Source organism: Lissotriton helveticus, chromosome 10 (genome assembly GCF_964261635.1).
Source record: "Lissotriton helveticus chromosome 10, aLisHel1.1, whole genome shotgun sequence".
Lineage (NCBI taxonomy): Eukaryota > Metazoa > Chordata > Amphibia > Caudata > Salamandridae > Lissotriton > Lissotriton helveticus.
Window position 1 is genome coordinate 1,144,493,309 of NC_136071.1, and position 17,185 is coordinate 1,144,510,493.

Consider the following 17,185-nt stretch of genomic DNA (forward strand, 5'->3'; position numbering starts at 1 on the left):
CTGGCTTCTTTAATTTTCTCTGCACAACATATTTTGTTGATGTTCAACAGAAAGAGAACGCATTGTTTTTCAGTGATCCTTACTAAATTAAAAGTTCATATGCTCTCTCTTATGGCTTAGCTGCCTTTCTCCCTCATTCTCAAGGGTGCCTCATTTGCTCTTGTGGATCTCTTTCACTCTTTATGTGACTCTCTGGGTTTCTCAGGCTCCTTTTATACTTTCTCTTTGGGGCTTTCTTTTACCTTTTGATCTTATATTCTTTCATACGCCAGATCTTCTATTCCTAAATGCAAATTAATACATTTTCCATAGCTCTAATCCTGTTTTCTTTCTCACATGCACACATTTGTGCTCTTTAAAGATTACTTTTTTCCTCTCTGTTTATATATTTACATGCCTCGGTGTGCTTTCAGGTTTCTCAGATTTGTGGTCTTATATTTTGTTGTTACTCTCAAACACTGTAAACTTATTTCATAATCCAAGACACCAGAACCCATGAATATCCAAGACACCAGAACCCATGAACATCCAAGACACCAGAACCCATGAATTTAATTTTAATGGGAGATTTTAATTGTCACCTCTGTGAAAATCTGTTACCTGCCAATAATGTCTGGTCAAATTGTACAATCATGAAAGGCCCACACTTCACCCATTCATCAGAGGGCTGGGACCTTGAGAGATTAATGAAAAGGAACAATCTCGCCCACACCATGGATCTTGCCACCTTAAATGAGAGAGGAGAACTTACCCCGACATTCAAAGGCAGAGGCTGCTATTCTTATATTGACTTTGTACTAGTCTCTGTCTATCTAAAAAGATTTATCAGCACACACCTCATAGAGGCTAGTAGCTTCAGCGATCACAATCCGGTGATCATCAAAATGGAAGGATTCCTCTTCACAGCGGCTAAGGGAAAGGTCGCATTGGAAAGAGTGGTAGACCAGGGTAGAAGAATCAAATGGGCCAAAATTGATGGGAACTGTTTCTATAAAAAACTGCTATGTGACGCCTCAGTACCGATCGACAAATGTCTCGACCCCTGCGTAATTGGAGGTGCGGTGGTGAAAGCATTTGAAGAAATCGCGCAGGTAGTAAATAATTCCCTTCGAACCAAGGGAGGGAATAATAACATCTCTTCAAATCCCCGCTGGTTCGACTCTAAATGCACAAAGGCGCTGAAAAACCTTAAGGACAGCCTACATGCCCTACCAAGGGACAAAATAAAGGTGATAAGGAACAGAGCCGAATACAAAAAAGCCGTGAAGGCACGAAAACAGAGTATACAAAACCAGGCCTGGGTAGATTTAAGGGACGCCGCAGAGAGAAAGGACGCTACTGCCTTTTGGAAAGTGATCAATGCCCCATGTTTTCAGGACCAAAGTGCCCCAAAAATTTTGAATACCATCTTACCGGAGCAATGGCAGAAACACTTCCACAGCCTGTACAATCCATTCAAATCATACACCCCAAGAGGAGTTTCTGAAGGTCCATCAGCCAACTAAACCAAATTTCACCTTAAAGGAGGTTGAATTGGGAATAACCGGACTAAGTAAAAACAAGGCGCCGGGCCCGGACGGAATACCACCAGACTTATTCCTAAGCAAACCAGAGCTATGGGCCCCGTTACTTACGAGGGTGTTAAATGAGGCAGCGGAGGTAGGCCTCCCCCAGTCCTGGTCAACGGCGACCATAGTCCCTATTTACAAAAAAGGCAACCGGGACGACCCCCAATGCTATCGACCCATCTCACTCATTGATGTGACAGCAAAGGTCTTGGGTCGGGTCATCCTATCAAGATTGCAAGATTGGGCAGAGGAGCACCAAATCCTATCTGAAACCCAATACGGCTTCAGGAAAGGCAGATCCACCACCGACCAATGCCTAAATCTATATCTCCTGATCGCAAAATATACCATCGCCGGGAGGGGGTCGATACATATGGGGTTCATGGACCTCTCCGCGGCTTTCGACCGCGTAAACAGGAAAAAACTCTGGGCCATGCTAATGGATCTAGGCGTGGACCACTCACTAGTTGATACCTTACAAAATTTACACCGTAACACCTCAGCATGCGTGAGATACAGTCAGGAAGGAAAAAAGACCGATTCCTTTAGTTGCAATAGCGGAGTAAGACAGGGGTGTATCCTCGCCCCATTTCTTTTCTCCATTTATATCAACGCATTGGAACAGGACCTTCTTAAACTTAAAGTTGACTCACCCCAAATCGGTCATCGAGCAGTACCTGTACTACTTTATGCCGATGACGCGGTTTTGCTCTCGAGAACACCTCTGGGTCTACAAAGATTAATCGATGGGTTCGTTAAATTTATGGACAAACTGGACCTGGCAACAAACCTGGAAAAGTCCTTTATCATGACATCAGGGAAACCTACAAAAGGATCTTTTTCTTATAACATCGGGACACACAAAATAGACCAGGTCAAGTCCTTCACATATCTGGGGGTATTATTCGACCACGACTTATCGTTTAAACCCCTGATTGAGAAACACTCGACCAAACTGGCGGCCGCAGTAGGAGCAATTATGGGGTTCGGGAAGAGACTAGGGAAATGGTCCCCGGAACAAATCATGACCTTATACAGATCCATTTGCTGTGCAAAAGTAAGCTATGGAGCGGAAGTGTGGGGCTTTTTGGGGAAAAAAATCCAGCCACTCCAGACGGAAGAAAATAAATTCCTACGAAGAATACTAAAAGTCCCACAGAGTGTCGCGGCCCACATTATACACGAAGAGCTGGGAGAACTCTTCCTGGAGGATAAAATTAAAATTAAACCCCTTCTGGCTTGGGTGAAGGTATGGACCAACCCAGAGGCGGCCCTAACTAGACAAATTATCGAGGATTGCCTCAAAAGAGACAAGGGCTATGCAATCCCCTGGCTGAAATTTGTTAAAGATTCGCTAACAGAGATCGGTTGCTCTGAATATTTTTTAGCCCCCGACTCTTTAACTCCGGAGTGCAAAACCTCGATCAAAAAACTTTTGCTCGCACAGCTGAAATCGACAAGGGCAGAAAAAGAGAGGCTCAAAGCTACCAACCTCGCTTACAACAACCTTACCCCGAAGCAAGGTATGGAACCTTATCTAAGGGTCATGCACAATGCGCAGGATCGCTACCTCATAACCCGATTTAGAATCAATATGCTACATCACATCCTTGCAGTACCATCTGGATTTACTCGCACAGTGGAGGAGAAGGGTACCTGCGGCTGCGATCATAGATCTCCGCAGGATACCCTTCATTTTGTCCTACTGTGCCCACTCTACGCGATACCAAGACGTAAGTTCCTGGTGGGTATTTTGAAGGAGCAAAGATTTAAGCAAGCGAAACGGGCGTTGAGATTCCTAATGGAAGCAGAGGACGCTTATACTTTATTCTGCACGATAAATTTCATTCGGATCGCAACAAGACTGAGGACCACCAGAGACATTGTCCCTTAAAAAATTGCATTGAACATTTAAATTCACTAAAATTATCCTGTTCCTCCCATTAAGTATATAAAATCTTAAACATTTATATCTTTTAGACTAAATATTTTTTTAAAAAACATTGTTTTAATTTGTGAACGTTGTATTTGTGCTTTTATGGTGTCTTTTTAAGAACCGAATAAAGTTTATAAATTGAAATTGACTCTCTGGGTTTCTCAGGCTCCTTTTATACTTTCTCTTTGGGGCGCTGTCCTTCACCTTTTGATCTTATATTCTTTCATACGCTAGATTTTCTTTTCCTAAGTGCAAATTAATACATTTTCCATAGCTCGAATCCTGTTTTCTTTCTCACATGCACACATTTGTGCTTTTTAAAGATTACTTTTTTCCTCTCTGTTTATATATTCACATCTCGAGGTGCTTTCAGGTTTCTCAGATTTCTGGTCTTATATTTTGTTGTTACCCTCAAACACTGTAAACTTATTTCACTCTCCTTTGGTCTGCGGAACTCTCTGATAACCCTCTTCACCTCAAGGCACCTTTTATAATTAGGTGTTTCTTTGTTCTGTATTTCTACAGTCTCAACGGCATTACTGTACAAACTTACCAACCTAAAAAATCTGAAACTTAAACTTGGTCTTGTTGAGATTCAAATTCATGAACAACAGATCACAAAACATGTCTTCTCTTTTGATCTTGCTGTATCTTCCCTCTCACTTTCTCCCTCTCTCAAAGTCTTCTTCTTCTCTCCTTGGTTCTCTCACCCTTCATCTCTCTTTCTCTCTGCCTCACTTACTCTCATTATTTCCATTGATCTCCTTCTCATTATCTTGCTCCCCCTCTGTTTTACTTTCTGTTTGCCTCCCTCTCTCGTACTTCACCCCCCTATGCTCTGTTTCTCATGCCACCTAATTTTTTGCGGATGTACATTTACAAAGCATGCCTTTGCAACGTGGTTTTTACATTGCAACATCCTTTACAACGCATTCCATTACATTGCATAATACTTTAACAACACATACCATTACAACGCATACCATTACATTGCATTTAAGGTAAGTATTCTAACTCCAGGGTGTGCAAACAGTGGGGTAAGTTTTGGATAGTGTAGGGGTAAAAATTACGATTCTAACTCCCTGTAGGAGCACTATGCGTTGTAATGGTATGCATTGTAATGCTATGCGTTGAAATGCCTGCGTTGTAGTGACATGCGTTGTAGTGACATGCGTTGTAAGGATGTTGCGATGTAATGACTGCGTTGTAAGTGTAGTGCGATGTAATGACTGCGTTGTAAAGGTTGTTTCCCAATTTTTTCTCTGGCTCGTCACATTTGTTTCCTCTCATATTGTTACACTTCTCAGTCACAGGTTTCTCTTCTCTCATTTTCTTGCTCTGACGGATACACTCGCAGCTCTAATTTCATCTTCCACTCTGTCCCTTATATTTTTCTCGGAGAGTTCAGACTCCTTTATGTGTAGACACGTCACTTTGCACTTGAGAATGAAACTATGAAATAAGGTTAGAATCCCATACCGGAGTAATATGTTAAATAACTCCAAGGGCTGCATCATTTCATGGTGCACTGGGCCAGGGACAGACTAATTTGCATATAGCCAGGTTCTGAACTGGGATGGTGCAGTGAGTTAAAAAACGGTGATGGATCAAGCCCTGATCTTTTGACTGGGTATGAGTGTTCTGCTTAATTCAGATGCTCTGTCCATCACCACCCCCTTTCATGAATCATTTCATGGATAGGCAGCATTCTAATATAACACTGCGTATAGGTTTTAACAACATAATGCCATCTGAAAAATACAAATTGCAGCATTTGTGCCCCTTAATTCAAATATGCACTGGCCGGCGCTTTGTGTTCTTGGGTCCTCTGCAGTGTTTACCATGGAGCTCGGGCCAAGGAACCTTTCTCCAACACAAGTGCTGTCCCTAAATGGACTGCTGTGAGTCTAAGCACATTTATAACATTGTGTTTGTGACCTCCTGACATTCCCCAAAAATGGAAAAAACTTTGCCCCCCAGGAGAGACCGTATGTACAGAAAACAAACTTTAGTTTAATGCCAAGTAAGTCTCTAAGTTTTGAGAACAAGAACTGAAGCACTCGCCTTCGTTCACCCTGGAAAATCACTTTGTCTTCCATAGATGTGTTTATTTCAACTTTACACTACTGGTTCATTTCTATAAGTTCACCTAGCTTTTAGGTGAAAATATGCATATAGCAAATGAGCTTGGGAGTGGTGAGCAGGGCCAGCTTTAGCGCAGTGCAAGTGGTGCGGCCGCTCTAGGTGCTGACCTAGAGAGGGGCACTGTACTTAGGCAGGGGCGCTGTGCTTGGCAGCTTCTTACGATTTAAAAACGCCTGCTGCAGAGTTCCTTGGGCATCTAGCTTCCGGGCAGCAATAGAAATGTCAAGATAACTCTTGTGATTAATGTTCCTGCTAGAGCGAAAGAGATTGGAGTTTTGTCCAGTCACTGGCAATTTTGACTTGCCATAAAGTAGCACAGAGGGTTAATATGCCTGCTGCAAACAACAGATCTATATTTTATTAGGCTAGATGAGTGGATTAGTAAAACCAGTGTTTAACAGTGCTTTAAAACAAATGAAATGTATGTGAGAGGGACTATGAAGAGATAAGGGGCACCTATGCCAGATGGTAGTGAGGGCATCCGAGGAGGGAGATCATTGGAAGAGGGGCCCCAAAAAAGACTGTAGTACCGGGCCCAGGTGGTATGTGACGAGCTGAAAGCATTGCATGTGCCGAAAGTGCTTACCCTGCCTTCCCGGCCCCTCCTCTAAGGTGTCTTGATTATGAACTGCTCTGACAATGGATGGCTGATGCTGCGCCACTCACTTTTAAAGCATCACAACTACTGACAAGCAGCCAGAGCACCATAACGATACAGCCTCTCAGAAATAATCTACAAATTAAACCACTGATCATCTCTGATGCCTATCTGCGGCCGGTCTGTTTATTGTCTACCTACTCTTCCAGTTTCTTTCTCTCTAGCGAGTGGAAACAGAGAGGTTGGTGCAGGGAAGATACGAGGAAAACACATATCTGAGGAGCCAACCAGTAAAATAAATGCTGTCTACACAGGCAAGATGCCCCCCTCCTCGCTCCTGAGCCCCAGTGCCACTACACTGGCTGCACCACCGATAGCTGTGCCCCTGATTTTGTATCTTCCAATGCGTTCCAGCAGAGTCCTGCAACTGGAACTGCAAACCTTCTCCTGCCCCAGTCAGTACTTCTTTTCTTTTTTTCTTCAAAGTTTTATATAGCCCGAACTTAACCCGAAGGCATCGGGTATCAGAGCACTTTACATGAGCACCAGTTTCGTTTAAATAAGGACACATTCATTTTTGTTAGGCACTGGGAGAGTAAGTGATTTACTCAGGATGTTGAGCGTTGTTGCAGAGACTCAAACCCGGTTCCCCAGATTTGAGGTCGACCGCTCTAGCCCTTAGGCCACATCCTCTCCCCATCCTCTCCTATTTATTTGTGATTAATCATCGATTCTGTGTCGGGATGGCCTGACTATCTTTGATATATGGTTGTCAGGCTGGGTTCCAATCTGTGGTGTATTATGTTTTTCCAGTAACTATTGTATTGTCATCTTCAGAAGAATTCAACTGCATTCTCAAATTTACCGATCTTTCAAGCAGGCATTTCTCAGTTTTTACTTGCAGGAGAGTGTCTCAGGCGGTGTGTCCACCCCTTTTGGTATTTTGAATAGCGTGTAATGTTCAGCGTTCGCCCATTTCTTTACATCCATGAGCAATACTTCTGTGGAGAGGGCTTCTGAAGCTTTCTTCGCCGTGGCCATCCTTTTTGCTAGCATAACGCCCACGTAAATGAATTTGCTTATGCTTTTAAATTTTTTCACCTTGCATGGGGCAAATGTCACCATATGTCAACATGCAAGCAGGACGAAAATCACGATAATCTAAAGGATATTTACAGAGTACACATGTCTTTTGCCCCTTTGCTATCAGTTGTTTGGATGATGAATAAATAAAAAACACAACACATTTCTTTGGCAAACCGCAGCGAAGGGTCTCTGTATTCCTTACAGCCACTGTCCAGATTCATATACAAATCAATGTAGAACAGCAGCAAGTTTGAGATGCTGTGAGAGGAGGAGAAAAAGAATGGAGGATGGAAGTACAAAGAAAAAAACAGAAGAATGATAACCCAAGTACGTGAAAGCTTTTGTACCATCTTGTGCTGTCAAACAGCTGCCTCCTCCTGTGGGGAATGCTCTCTCTGGGAACCCCACCTCATCCTTGTTCCGGCTGGGGTCTGACTGAAGAGAAACAATGTAACTTGTTACTTTGTTTCTCTTCAGTCCTAGGTCATCAGTGCAAGGAGCTCAGAGCAGGCTGCACACTGCAGCAGCTTTAGAGCAAGAGAGTGAGACACACAGCTCTCTACCGATGAGCTGAGGGGGCCCAATTCACCTACTGATACTGAAGCCTGTGGGACCCCCACACTGCGGGGGCTGTGGGGGTGTTTGTTACACCCCTGGCCTACACCTCACCAAGCCTATGCCACCAGACAACACAAGAACTGGCGATGAAGGCAGACGAGCCCTGGTGCACGTCTGCGCCCCCACCTGGGTTTGCTGCTGTCCTCGGGGTCCCATGATTGGCCTCCCACTTGCTCTTCTCTGTGTCTGGCTGCCCTCCTCCTACTCACTGCTGCAGTGAAACTCTGACAGGACCGCCACGTTCAGTCGCAGCAGGTGAGGCTTAAGTCTGTGCAGGGTCAGACTGATTTGCATATGTCCATGTCTGAACTGGGGGGGCAGAGTGGGCTAAAGAACAGTGATGGATTAAACCCAGATCTTTTGACTGGGTTTGAGTGTTTGATTGGTTCGGATGCTCCGTCCATCACCACCCCCTTTTGTACCGCTTTGTTCGCCATAAGTTGGCAGGGTATGCTCAGACGTGAGTCCCTTGCTCACTTTGCCACTGGATTCAAGCAAGCCTGGCTGAAGACAGCTGAAATGCCAGAAACCGGTCCTAGGAAGCTTGTTTCCGGTCCAGAGAAGGCATGGCTTGGCAGTTTGGGCTGAACTGTTCCCATGAGGCACAGGGTCAGACTGAATTGCATATGTCCATGTCTGAACTGGGGGGGCAGAGTGGGCTAAAGAACAGTGATGGATTAAACCCAGATCTTTTGACTGGGTATGAGTGTTTGATTGGTTCGGATGCTCTGTCCATCAGCACCCCCTTTTGTACCGCTAAGTCTGTGCTGCCTGCATCCGGATGCCAATGCAGGTGGCTTCCCTGCATCGCTGCACCCGTCCTGGCCTCTCTGTCTACTGGAGGGCGTGTCTGCCATTCACTGAATGGCACACAAACCTCTCTCTGACCCTCTGCGAGCCCGACATCCACACCAGCTGCCCTTTGGAGGAGTCCCTCCCCGCTGTGTGCATGCTTTGCCCCGGCCTGCCTGAATTGAGGCTGGCCTACGGTAACCACGTGTTCCCATCCAAGTAAGTCCTCCAGGAATTTAAAGTCCTTTGTAAATTACAAACACAAAAAAAAGGAAAACACAGAGATATTCCTCTATCACTGGGAATAGCTGCACACCAAAATTCTGGAGGAGAAGCAATGTGTATTATAAGTCACTGAACACTCACTTTATGCAAGTGGTCATCAAAACAAATTAAAAAAAGGGACATTAAACTGGGCCACCACCCCCCTCAATCATCTCTCCAGCAGTATTCCAGAGTCAAGGAGGCATGCGGCTGACCTGAACTCACCTCCTGCTCCTGGTACGCCTTATATAGATCAGCAGTAGTGGCCTCTATCTCAACCCATCAGTTACCGCCCAGGGTCAGTGAGTAAAGTCTACACATCACTCCCAGCAAGGTAATAACAGTGACCTACAATCATCATGTCTACTGTGCCTCCCATTGAACCATTCCTAATTGATGGGCCACCACCTGCTCAAGCAGGACTGGCTTGAATGCCTCGAGAGATATTTTGCAGCTGTGGCATTGAAAGTTGACCATCAGCACGCTATGCTCTTGCATCTTGAAGGTGCGGTCCGCCACAAGCTTGGAAAATTCGTTGTGAAGGCATGACCTCTGAACACATATAACACTCTGAAGAAGACACTGACTGCTCACTTCGAGCCTCTGGCCAACCCTGATTACGAACACTTCCTACTGCGTCAGGTAAGGCAGCTCCCTGAAGAATCTGTGGAGGGTTTCTATGCTCGCCTCAAATTTTCTAGCCAGCATGTGCATGTTGTCAGATGAGAATATTGAAATGCGGGTGCAATATATTCAAGGATGTGCCTCTGCAAGGTTCAGGCAACATGTCCTCCAAGTCCATGGCGGATATGCTAATGATGGAAAGGTCAAAAGAACTGCCTAAGGTGCGAGCTGCACACATGGAAGTGACATTGCAAAGCCAGGTAAAGACAGAACCTGTCGAGTTGAGTTTATTGTATAGTTATTTAAAACCTTTACAAACATGCATTTCATTTTTGACATTTGTAGCAACTTAAAATAGATCGTTGTTAAAACACGGTAACATTTTGATAAAATGTGACCCAAGAATAGATTTGAACAACAAAAAACAGAATATCAGGCAGGCTAGGCATGTAGAAAGAAGGGCAGAATGCAAAGGCAACAATTGTTACATCTACAGGATTCTATTGAAGGTCAACGCCTTTCTGCCTGGAAGTTTTGAGAAGAAGGTGTTGAGCTAAACACAACCCACCCCCAGGACATGCTACTGATGTAATGGATGCTTCTCGCATCAAGGACCATGTCCTGCCCAGGGGAAGAAGTGCTCCATTTTGCAAAAGCTTGCAGTTCCACTGGACGAAAGGGACAGAGGAACAAGCCCGTCAATGCCCTGAGTGCCTCCCAAATCACAGAGAAAGAGGGGGACATGGATGATGACGAAGTAGATGGAGCCGTCCATGTGATACATGCCATGCAGCCAGAAGGATGTCCCCGAAGACGTATCCCGAGATGCAGCGTGCTGGTTGCAGGACACCAGGTCTAGGCGCTGATTGACACCGGGGGGGGGTCAATAAACATCAGGGCCCAATCAGTAATACAGAAACTTCCCACACAACCAAACCTACTCCACACCACGTGCTGCAAGGTCTTCTCGTCTGAAGCACCTGTATCTGTTTTATCACCCATATATTGGGGTCTTCTGTGTTTATGTTGGTGGTCTTTTCCACCTACAGGGAACTGTCAGGGATGTTTGAGATGTAGACCGTCCTCTCTGCAGGCGATGGTTGGTGCCGGCAGGGGTCAAAGCAATAAAGAGACCCGGGGGACCTGCCTCGTGGTTTTGACAACTACCGCACCTCTATGTCTGCATTATCTTTATCCGGGGCCTACACCTCACCATGCCATGCCTATACTACAAGACAACACCACACTGACCAGAGTCTTCATTGATTGAACATAAAACACTGACACTGTTTGATAACCGCAGACACATTATTCATATTTACTGCATTCAAAATGACTGAGTATTTTACTGTCTCCGGAACCGATGACAGACTGACTATACTACGACTGTGTCTGCTGTTTGCGACAGTGCAACTATATTCAGCACAGAAGATGCCAAAAGAAAGCTCCCTATTATTCATTCTCCAGCTAAAATCCATGGGAGTGCAATCACAGAATCTTTTTTTTTATTTTTATTTTTTTTATTTTTTTATTTTTATTGAGACAAACAAATATACAACAAAAAGAACAAAACTCACAAGGCACAAGTACATTGATATACGATCATGGGTCCATGCAGGCAAAGCTCCAGTGTTAGGTACATATAGTGCAAATGATGAGCATGGGGTGAAAGGGGCGGACAAGGAGACAAGCAAAGAGTTATTGGCAATATGGGAAAGCTGAACGCCAATTAGGGGGACGTAGAAACGTCAGAGTTTACATCATGTGGGGGGGGTACATATATTCCCACGATAAGTTTTCCATTGGGACCAGATCCTACGCCATTTCCTGGGCCGGCCCCGGGAAAGGTACACCGTCTTTTCCCGAAACATGCACCAGTTCATGTTCTCCTTCCATTTAGATACAGTGGGAAGCCTATGCGATCCCCAAAGCTGAGCAATGTCCCTTTTCGCAACCATATTTCCAAGGGTCGCCCATGTAACCTGTGCTGTGCTGTAGTCGTTAGGCTCCCAAACATTCAACAGACAACGTCTGGCCTCGGGCAATAGCGACACACCCGTGACATTCTCCATCACAACATGTATTCCGGACCAAAATTCAACCACCTCCGGGCATTCCCACAATATATGGAGAAAGGTGCCAGACATTCCACATCACGCTTACACAGCCCATCCAAAGAATAGCCCATCCGTACCAGACACGGCCCAGTAACATATACTCGATGGAGTACCTTAAGCTGAACGAACCTCAGGCGAGCGGGAATAGCAACTTCCTTGGGCGAGGACAAAGCAGATTGCCAGTCCTCATCATCCAGTTCCAGTCCGTCAGCACTCCACAAGGCCCTAAGGCGCACCAGCAAGTTAGCTCTATTGTTTTTTTTTATAAAATATGTTTTTATTGCGAAAGCATAAAGTAGGCACAAGGTACATGGTCATCAAGACCGCTTATACGTAAGGGATGATAACATGCTGTTGCAAGGATAATACACAGCCAAGTAGGGCCAAATCCCGGAGGCTGGGCGGCGTAGGAGCAAAGCACGTAATGAGGAAGGGAAAATTGCATTTGTGCTCTAAGGATACGAAACTAGTAGTACATTCGCTAATTTTCTTATTCTGAATTCTCATTTTATGTAACATTTTAACAATAACCAAAACCCCCAAAACAAAGGCATCAATAGTACAGAGTCGAAGGAAGTAGGTCATATATGTGGGGCCCATCTAAGGCATAGACATTGTAATGTAGTATGGACATATGGGGATCACAGCTATGTACAAGCATACATATCAAGGAATACCGGCGTGGCTATGGAGGGTCTTTACACTGGATCCAAGCTCCCCACATCTGCCCCCTCCCCAGCACAGTCAGACTCCGGATCAGTGGGAGTAAATAAGTCAGCGCTGGTGGCATCCGAATCATCCTCTGCCAGCCCCTCCATGCACAACACTCTCCAGGCAAGCAGATCATCCTGCAGCTTCCCATCCTTGCGAGTTAGCTCTATTGTTAATAAGTTTCTTATAAATCAAGGAGATCGTGCTGTCAGGTACATGACCATCCAGAATGCGGTCCTCCAGAGGGGAGGATTCAGGAATCTCATCACCCGCAGCAAACACGGACAACAGAGCGTGACGGACCTGGGCATACCTGAAGAATTCCGTATCATGAAGGTCGTACTCCACTTTCAACACGTCAAATGACTTGATGGCACCCTTCGACCACAGATCACCCACTCTACTTATACCAATCATGTCCCATTTATCAAAGCCTTTCGTTCTCCACAAATGTCCCAAACATTCAGAATCATACAAAGGGGTAGCCCGAGTAAATCTGCCACGCCAACCCAATGCCGCATTCGCATCACGCCACACCCTCACAGCAATTTTAGTGGGACCAGTCAGTGTTCCATGGAGTCCCTCGGAGTACAATGCTCTGTTGAAGGTCCCCCCTGGCAAAAGAAATTTATCCATGGAAAAAGCCGGTGCAGGGCCCGGGGCGTAGGTTGCGTGGTTAATAGCACTCAGCTGAGACGCCCAATAATAACGCCTGATGTCTGGGAGGGCGATACCGCCATCATACCACGGAAGCGTGAGTTTGGAAAGAGCGATACTGGCACGCCCATCCCAGACCAGTTGTCTCTGCAGGCTTTCCACTTCACGAAAATAGCCCGAGGCAATCGGGTCAAAGGAATTCTGAAGTGCGTATAAAAAATCGAGGCAGCGACATCATCTTAAAAAGCGCCGCTCTACCGAGGGGCGATAAGGGCAACCTACGCCAGCGCCCAACATCCAGCTTGAGCCGTTGAAGGGGGGGTAGCAGATTACGCTCATACCGCATAGAAGGGTCCAAGGAAACGTAGATCCCCAAGTACTTAAACCCAGTCTCAGTCACTTGAATCGGAAATCTACGAGGCAGTGGAGGGAGTTCTCCAGCCAAAACGTAGACGCAGGATTTAGCCCAATTAATATCGAGACCCAAGTTCTTCCCAAAGGAGGTAAGAACATCGAAAAGTACATTCAGGGACTTCTGAGGAGAGGTGAGATAAAGGAGGTTGTCATCCGCATAAAGCGAGACTCGATCCTCAAAGTCGGGAGTCCACCGGATACCTCGCATGGAAGGCTCCCAACGGAGCCACTCCGCCAGAGGCTCCAGGGCAAGAGCGAAGAGCAATGGAGACAGCGGACAGCCCTGCCGGGTACCACGCCCAAGCGTGAAGACGCAGGACACTTTCCCATTGACCACCACCTGAGCCAGGGGCAACTCGTAAAGGAGTTTCACCCAGGCTATGAACACCGGCCCAAACCCGAACTTCGAGAGGGCCGCCCAAAGGTAAGGCCACTCGATGGTGTCGAATGCCATGGTAGCGTCAAGGGAAGCCAAAATGGCCGGTTCAGTGAGCGTCTCAGCTCTCGCCAGAACACCATGGAGTCTGCGAAGATTCAGAGCGGTATTGCGATGCGGGATAAAACCGGACTGATCTGGATGGATCAAGTCCCCGACCACAGTGACCAAGCGATTAGCCAATAATTTAGCCAAGATTTTGGGTTCGGCATTGAGTAAAGAGATAGGTCTGTACGAGGTACAACGATCCCGTGGCTTACCCTCCTTACGGATGACTACAATGGTAGCGAGTCGTTGGTCTGCGGGGAGGGAGCCAGACTCCAAGGCCTCTAGGAACATGTCCTTCAAGTAGGGCGCCATTTTGTCGGGCCGCAGCTTGTACAATTCAATGGCCAAACCATTGGGGCCCATCGCCTTACCAGATCGGAGGGAACGTATAGCAACAGCAACCTCATCAACCGTGAGCGGAGCATCCATGAGGTCCCTGTCAGTGTCAGAAAGGCTAGGCAGAGCGATATCTCGCAGCAACAAACGAGAGTCCTCCTCATCCCTACCACAAACTGAGGTGTACACAGTCCTAAAGTGGTCCACGAAACACTGAACGATCCCAGCTGGATCCACAACACATTCTCCATCAGGCCGTTCAATCACAGGAACAACACGATTCACTCTCTCTTTCTTGTCCAATAACGCTAGCAATTTACCCGCCTTGTCTCCCACGTCATACAACCTGCCCTGCTGCTCCCTGTACATCATTCTCGCAGCATCAGTCACAAGAGCCCTGTAATCAGCTTGTTTCAAGGCAAGGGAATGCAACTTCGCACTGGAGACGCCTGTCTGGAGATCGTCTTCAAGCACAGTTATCTTAGACTCCAATCGCACAACCTCCATGTTGGAAGCCCTCCTAGCGGCAGCAATCAGGGAAAGGGACTGCCCACGCACAACAGTCTTGAAAGCCTCCCACAACGAAACAGCAGAAGAAACAGACCCCACATTTTCGTCATAATACTTGTCAATAGCTTTCACAAGTTCGGAGCGGGTTTTAGGGTTCTGGAAATACCAGGGGTTGATAGGAGCGACCCTACCCTCACTGCCCGCCCCGACCTCATAGCGAAGCCACAAGGGGGAATGATCGGAAATACCCCTAGGGAGATGACGAATCTCTCTGATGGAGGAGGACTGGACCGCTGGCATTAAGAAGTAATCCAGTCTTGAAACACTACCATGTACCCCAGAGTGGAAAGCGTGCTGTAGTTGTGTGGGGTGCAGTAATCTCCAGCCGTCTACCAGCCCAAAGGTTTCAAGCAAATCATTCAGCTACATGTGGGCCCTGGGCAAATCCCTGGGAGGATAACGATCAGAAGTGCCGGAGACAACTGAATTAAAATCCCCACCCAGGATCAGAAGGCCCTCAGGAAGCTCCAAAATGACCCTGCTGAGATCAGCGTAGGTCGAGGTCTGTAGACCCGGGGGGACATACGCAGAGAGTATGGATAATGTCTTCCCCTCCCATCTACCAGTGAGCGCCGCGTAGCGCCCCCTGTCATCAATCCTAACGTCATCAACTTCAAGAGGGAGAGAGGACCGGATAAGAATACCAGCCCCCCTGGAACCAGAAGTAAACCCAGAGTGGGCCACCAGTCGATATCCAATCACAGAATCTTAATAGTTTTGGGGGTGTTTGCTTTGCATTCTGTGAATTGCAGTCCAGTTGTCCCATTCTAAAATCAGGACACAATTCCCAGAATGTAAAGCACTGAGAGCTATTCATGCATGGGCCTGGGAACTTTGAGAACTCTGCTGAAAGGTAGGACCTTCGATCACTCTTCTTCACATGCGCTCTAGTGCTCTGGGTCCAGTTTCAGAAATTTGCATTTTTTTAATCATGGTTTTTTGCTGGGGGTCTCCTAAGTCTCTCTCAGACCACCACCAAAGAAAAAGTATGAGGCAAAAAGGAGGAGCAAACAGACAAAATCAAGAAGGGCAGACACAGTAGGCAAACACAAGTTCACTTCCTGGGGCCTTGAAGATCAAAAGCACTTGTGTGGAGTAGGAGAGTGCTTCCCATCAGCATGGAACAATAGTGGGGTGGGGTTGCCTTCTGGAACAGGCAGGGGCTAGATTTCAGATCCAGCATTGTCAAACACCTTGCAGAAGGGAAAGTTTCAGAGCAGATACAAAGAGCTGCAGCCAAGAGACCACTCCACTACTGTGGAAGGAAGCCTGCTCCCCGAGAAGCTCACACAATGAGGTCTGGTGGGAAGAGGCGGGTCTGGGCTACCCTGTGAGAAGAGTAGGCCTGAGCGATAAATTCCGCTCTGCTCGCAGAATTTGCGGAATTTTGGCAATTCCGCGTTCCGTGGAAATAGCGGAATTGGCGTAAATTCTGCGATCCACATTGTAGCAGAATTTTTCCCTTGTTTGTGCTTTCAAAATGCATGTTTGCGCACATGGTAGCAACTTTCCAGGATCCCTGAATTTGCCGACGAGTTTTCTTATCCGTTCGCATGCGCCACAGGATTTTGGTAGCTGGCAGCGCTATCACGCGAGAGTGTGCGATCGCAAACACGTCATTCGGATGTGCCATCGGTCACCTGCGGTTCCGAACAGGACACACGCATTGCAAGCGGGCGGGACAAGTGAAACAAGATGGCTGCGCCAACTGGCGACTGCATGGACACATTCGTGAGATATTTCCCCCGAGCACTCAAACAGCATCCCCGAACAGGAAAACTGCATCGCGAACTGGTGTTATATCAGAATGCTGCCTATCCATGAGGTGATGCAGCCCTTGGAGTTATTCAACATATTACTCCGGTATGGGATTCTAACCTTATTTCATAGTTTCATTCTCAAGTGCAAAGTGAGGCGTCTACACATAAATAAGTCTGAACTCTCAGAGAGAAATATAAGGGACAGAGTGGAAGATGAAATTAGAGCTGAGAGTGGGTCAGTCAGAGCAAGAAAATGAGAGAAGAGAAATCTGTGATTGAGAAGTGTAACAATATGAGGGGTAACAAATGCGACGAGCCAGAGAAAAAATTAGGTGGCAGGAGAGGCAGAGCAGCAGGGGTGATTAACGACAGAGGGAGGCAAACAGCATGTAAAACAGAAGAGGAGCAAGATAATGAGAAGGAAATAAATGGAAAGAATGAGAGTAAGTGAGGCATAGAGAGAGAGAGGGTGAGAGAACTAAGAAGAGAAGAAGAAGACTTTGAG

At 46.5% G+C, this 17,185-nt stretch overlaps 1 protein-coding gene across 7 annotated transcripts in view; it reads right to left on the reverse strand.

The window, feature by feature from the left end:
• Window positions 1–17,185, reverse strand: part of ZCWPW2 (zinc finger CW-type and PWWP domain containing 2) — a 918,117-nt gene that overhangs the window by 121,187 nt on the left and 779,745 nt on the right. The window lies entirely within an intron of this gene.